Here is a 6350-nt window from a genome sequence, read left to right as displayed (position 1 = left end):
AAACAACAAACAACACAAAACAAAACAAAACAAAAACAAATAACTTAAAATTAAATCCCTAAGGGCAAAGAAAGGATCCTTGTTAGCTTGTTCTCAGCTCTTTCCTGTGGGAGATTTTTTTTTTAAATCTTGTCAATTGGGATGGCTTAGTGCATTTCCACATTTTTTTCTAGCTGTTGGAATTTGTTGCTCAACACAACAGCGTAGACAGTGTTGTGATGTCTTTCTCTCTACCCCTAACAGCTGGATGCATGAACCTGCAAACAGCAGGGAAACTCAATATATTGACTTCTTAGAGAGACTGGGGACAATGCTGACAATTTGACGACAACAGCAGCTAATTTAAGGTCAATTATGCTTACTTAAGTCCATTATTTAACTGTGGTTAAAGTGCTTCGAAGAGATGGAGTCATGCGTATGAACGGAAGGAGCTTCATCCCTTTGTAAACATTATTGTAGGAAGGAAGGCGGGCCTGTAGAAAGCACTGGACAGACAGTTGCATAGTTCTAGATTTCTCCTAGGAGACAGAGTGATAGAAGCTGCTGGATTAATTTGAATTTGGGCAGAGGAGTCCTTCCCTGAGGACTGCTAACCTGGCTTAGCATGTACTGCAACTATAAATGCTTCAGGGCGGAAGGGTGCTTTTACATCAGACAGCTGTGTCTCCAGACAGCTGTGTCTCCCTGCTGATTAATGCAAGCGAGCTCCCTGAGTAGCGGAAGTAGCAAGTAGCGGGCAGCCAACTGACTCAAATGAGGTCCGGGCTCAACAGGAACCAGTGCTCCCAACAGCACTTCTCCATCTCATTTCCATTTGCTAGCTGTAAACACCGCCTCCCCAGCCTAGAGTTCTTTGACCTCCTTCGGCCTGACTCTAGAATTGTGAATCAAAGCTAAGACCTTTAACCTCATGTTGTTCTCATTTTGTTTTTCCGACCAAGGCAGACCCTGAAGCCTCTGACAAAGCCTTTTCGCCTGAGAAATGTTAAGCAATTGGCTTAGCTAACCATTAAAATATCATGTGGCTTCAAATTCCTTAATTTTTAAAAAGATGACTGGCCATAGGTTTTAGGAGTTATGTGTAAAGAGGTTACAGATTAAGCACCTTCTGTCGCCCCAGGAAGAACCTGGCTTTGTGCCCCAGATATAATCCCTGTTTGTGCTGTGGAAGCTGACATCTCTTCATTTTACAGAATCCTTGTTATTGCAGACACAGGGGTTGTGGGAGGTGCTCTCTGCCTTACTGGTTGACTGTTGTTCATTTTCCTCTCTAGAATGCTGCCTTTGAGTCAAGTTAAGTGGACTACAAATTTACTCTCTTAAAACATTCATGTAAACGTGAGTTATTTATCCTTTCTAACATGAATCTAGGACATTATAAATTAATTCTAAATATGTAGGTGGAAGAGATGGAAGTCACCATGTTTAATTTTGAAAGTTAAAATGCTGAAGTAACTGGGAAATGGCTAGAAGTCAGAGGATGGAAGGCAAGGGGGAGGGAGAACTAAGGTTGAGAAGGAGGAGAGAGGAGAGAGAGGGAGGGAAAGAGGGAGGGACATAGGATGGAAAGGAGGAGAGAGGGAGGGAAGGAAGGAGAAGGGGAGATAGAGAGAGACAGAGAGGGAGAGAGAGACAGAGAGGGAGGAGATCGAGAGCGAGAGGGGGCGGGGAGATAAGGAGAGGGAGAGCATTTTGGATTCTGATCACCAAATATTTTCTTTTACACTTTCAAAAAGTCTTATGTTTTTCAGTTTGTACAAGTATTAAAGATTTTACATTTTAAAATGGTTAATTAATTTCTAACAACAATAGCCAAGAAGCCAATTAGAAGCCCATGTTAACAGGCAAGCAAATTATGTATAGTATAGTAAATTATTTTTACAAAGACAGATCAATGTTGGAAGGCCACTTGAATCAAAACTAGAGACTCGGGTTTTAAAGACAATGGTACAGATCTGAGTTCAGAGGTCACCGGCTATATAATGCTTGGCTTCCTAAGTCTCGGAGTGAATAGTGTCAGAAAAGGAGACTGCTTATTATTAAAGAGAAACACTCCCAGGCTGGAAATGGAGACAGGTTTGTGATCAGAGCCTGGAGGCCATACTATTTTGATCCACTTTGATATGAACCACTTAGTGCTGTTTCCACTTAGATAGCACCACCTCTGCCCATTTGTATATGGCAAGGACTTTGCTTGCACATGCTCAGTCCCCCAAAGGAGCCTAGGTAGGGGAGCTGTTTATAACCTTTCTGCCTACTAGCTGTTTTTCATGTATTAACCTTGGTGACTCTTTCCAAGGTCTAGTCCCCAGTAACTAAAAAAATGTCTTCTTTAGCTGTTGGATCCAATAATCAAAAGGTTGAATCCCAAGACCTCTGGTAACAAACAGATAATTGCATTGATTTACAGTTTCATGGCCGTTTTCTCTGTGTCTTGGAGGAGTGAATCACTGGAGTGTGCCTTGGGGCCCTACACTATCTTAGTCCTTTCTTTGTTTCTCTGTGCTTCCCCGGCTGCCGTAGGTGAGCAGCTCTGACTGCTACATGCTTTTTGCCTTCACACAGTCTGAGAACAACAGAGCCACCTCTCAGGAGTTGAAACCAAGAGTCAAAATGAATCTTTCCTCTGTTTAAATGTGCTCTGCAGTCACTTTGGCAGTATACAGAATAAATTATTTCACTCAGGGTCTTGTCATAGTGAAGACAACAGAATTATCACTCTAAGCGTTTATTTCTAAGTAATGAGTTCCTGAGACAGGGAAGGAGACACCATTGGAAATGTTTATTACTGAATATTTACATTTAGGACCTATCAGTACCCATAAACTTCCCCACGCTACTTTATTTTCTCTTTAAATTAAATATGCTTTGTTTTCTAAGATCATAACTTTCTTAAGTACACACCAAAAAGCACTACTTAGTCTACAGTGGAACAGAAGTTGCTTGTTTAGATTTCTGAAAGATAACTGTAGCAGAAAACTTCTTACAGTTCTTGGAAAGGTATTTTTTTTTTAAACAATCTGGAAATCCTATTATGTTTATGTTGAGTGTGACTGGCTTATGTTTATTACTGGTGTTTATAGCTTCACTTCACTTTGAACTGAAACCCTTGCATGAGTTTATGGAGGTAAACAGAGGTTAGTTCTATAGGCGAATTACTTAATAGGTGTTCAATGTCTTAAATATTTCTTCAGAGTTTTAGAAGGAAGGACATCACTGGGGATATGCCCTACAACACATATTGCCATTGGCCACTTCTTTTCTCTTTCCCTTCTTTGCTTTCTGGCTGTCGCGAAGCAAAGAACCTTCACCATGTTCTGTAGTTATTATTATTGTTGTTTGTTTATCTGTTTGTTTGTTTTTCACTCCATGAAGCATCTGCCTTGCTGTAGGCCTGAAAACAATGGCTAACCACAGAGCAAAACCCCCCGAGACTGAACCAAGATGAACCAAAATGAACCTTTATTTATAAATGTTCTCCTAGGTGTTTTGTCACAGTTGCAAGCACTTTTCTAACACAGCTGGCAACTGTGTAAAATGCAATGAACATCTGAAAAGGAAGCCAAGCTGAATTTCTTTTTAAGTAGGCAGACTAAGTTATAGGCAGTATGCTGACAGGTATCATTTACTTTTAAATGTTTAAGAAAGGTCAAGTTGGCTGCTTGGTTGAAAAAATTGATTATATTCATCATATTTTAAGGTAAAATAAAACATTTCCTACAACACTTAGGTTTAGGAACCTAAAACTATAGTATAATCTGAATAATAAGAAGCCCAATAGCTAATCTTTTGGATATTCATTCCATTTTATGATTTAAAAAGTAATATTGGTATAACCTACATGGATGTCTGATATTATCTCCAATAATAATTCCCTTTAAGATTAAAATATAAAATTTTAAATCTGGAAACACATTGCTAAGAATGGGGAACTAGACTGCTAAGTTTTGAGAAGAGAACAAAAGATGTTGAACATAAGAGTTCTGCATATTCAAGGTACGCCTAGGGCAGCTAGAGACAATAGGCACGGAATGGGACATAAGTAATAAAAGCCAAGGACCAGCCTCAGCTTGGAGAGGGGTTCTGAGAAAAGGGGTGTTTGAGAACAGGGAAACAAAGGACTCCCAAATCAGATCCTGGATCGAAGCTGATAACCTACATTCTGCTCAAGACAGCTTTCTGGATTGATTTCTCTTTGTCCTGCTTTCTCTGGAGATCTTTAGAGAGATCATAAGCCCAGTCTTTTATGTTACATATCAATCCAGTCATTTACTCCAGGTTCTCCTTTGATTGTCCTATGAATTAACATCCCATGACCCCAGGTCCTTGATTCTTAGGAGATAGCAAGATCTTTTTTTTTTTCTTTTTTTCTTTTTTAACATTGCAAAGATTCAGAGATATGCCCCCCATTTTAATCTTAAATGAAAATTTAATTTTAAAACATTTAACTTTTAGTATATATGCTCTAATCCTATATCAAACAAATGAAAACCCACGGGGCATAGTGAAACAGACCACCAATGAACACTCTATACAATGACCCTGAAGGGATGAGACATGGAATATGGGCAACCCAGTCTCCATTGCTCCCGGGAAAGAAAAAAGACTGGGTCCATAATTACACAGATGCCTTTCTCAAGTGGGTGTTCATGTGTTGCTTCCAAGTCTCCTGCTGTTGGAAAGCCATGTTACACTTCTTACAGATGTTGGGTCTCAAGGCGCGATGGATGCGGAAATGGACAGTGAGGTTGCCCTTGTGACGGAGGCACTTTCCACAACATTCACACACATAAATCTTCTCCTTCATGTGGACACGACGGTGGCCCTGCAGGGTGGACCTGTAGGCGAACTCCTTTTGGCAGACTGCACACGTGTAAGGCTTTCCCCCAGTGTGGACACGCTGGTGGACTCTCAGGTCGGAGGACTCTAGAAAGGCCTTGTTGCACAAGTTGCACTTGAAGGGTCTCTCTCCTGTGTGTTACCTCTGGTGGAGGTCAAACTGAGACCTGTAAAGAAACCTCTTCTTGCATTCAGTACACTGAAACCGAGCCTGGCCAGCAAGACTGTCAACTTGCGCTACAGGCTGCGGGTTAGCAGACTCCGGATTAGCAGCCTCTAGCCCATTGTCTGTATTGCCCATATAGGAGGCCACTCCTTGGGAAGTGGGTAAATTGAAACCACGAAGACTCTGAAGATTCCTATTTATGGCTAACTCTCTTTCCAGAATTTGGTTGAACGATGGTACAGCATCCACACTAGTGTCTTCTTGGGGCAGCGCGGCACCATTTACTCTGAGAGAACCAGCAGGACCCTGTATTGACTGTGGGTCTTGACCCACAAACACAGACACTTCTGCCTCTTCCCAGTCAGTAACTGAATCATTCCCCAGGCTCTGCCCAGTACTTAGGTAATCTGGCCGTCTCCTCTCAGGAATCACTCCCAGGAAAATGTCCTCTTCCTGGCTGATGGATGGCCCTTCAGTCTCTGAGAGGTTCTGCAGCTCCAGGCTGGCCTGGCCTCTGTTGAGAGACTCCTTGCTCTGATAGGACAGGTGCTCTTGGGACAAATCCACATGATCCCATTTATCCTCTGTGGCTTCAGCCTTCCCAACACTGGGATCCGGAAGGAGGTATGCCTGTCCTTGGGAGTAGATTATGGACCACTTGTGCAGTTTCCTGTCCCTCAGCATCTTTTCCAGGTCTTTGCAGCTCTTCATTCTGCTCTCCTTCACTAAGGCCTGCAGCTCTAGTGGCCTGCTCCAACACCAACTGATCCAGAATCTCCTCCTTGCTGTTCAGGTCGGGCCTCAGCCACTGATAGCAGAGCTCAGAGATTCTCCTGAGATCCTGGATCGGGTCGGACCCTTCCAAGGGACTGAAACCTCGAACCTTCATGTGCCAAAAATCGGGGGTTGTAGTTTTGCTTTTCTCCAGGTTTAACCTGGGGTATTAGTGATACCGGCTGCTCTGATCTAACAAGGCTATTTGATGGCACATTCATAGCCATATCTGTGGTGAATATTCCTCTTGGTCTAGGACGAGTTTGAAGTGGCTCCTGTCTAAACTGGCCTACCCGTTTTGCCGTAGAAATAGGCTCGATGTTGATCCAGAAGCCTGAAAGCTGGGATTCCGGGTAAGCGTCTCCACAATAGGCTCTTGCGTTCTTCTTCCTCAAGGCTTGGTAAAATTATGCTAATTAAAAATAATGCTGAGCCGGGCGTGGTGGAGCACGCCTTGATTCCCTGCACTTGGGAGGCAGAAGCAGGCAGATTTCTGAGTTCGAGGCCAGCCTGGTCTACAGAGTGAGTTCCAGGACAGCCAGAACTACACAGAGAAACCCTGTCTCGGAAA

At 42.7% G+C, this 6350-nt stretch overlaps 1 pseudogene; it reads right to left on the bottom strand.

Annotated features, from left to right (window-relative positions):
- Positions 1-4618: 4618 nt before the first annotated feature.
- Positions 4619-6006, bottom strand: LOC110296522 (annotated as a pseudogene).
- Between the last annotated feature and the right edge of the window lie 344 nt (positions 6007-6350).

Source organism: Mus caroli, chromosome 6, assembly GCF_900094665.2.
Source record: "Mus caroli chromosome 6, CAROLI_EIJ_v1.1, whole genome shotgun sequence".
In the NCBI taxonomy this organism is placed as follows: domain Eukaryota; kingdom Metazoa; phylum Chordata; class Mammalia; order Rodentia; family Muridae; genus Mus; species Mus caroli.
Note: the sequence above shows the minus strand (reverse complement) of the source record. Positions and strands in the feature narration are given on the sequence as shown.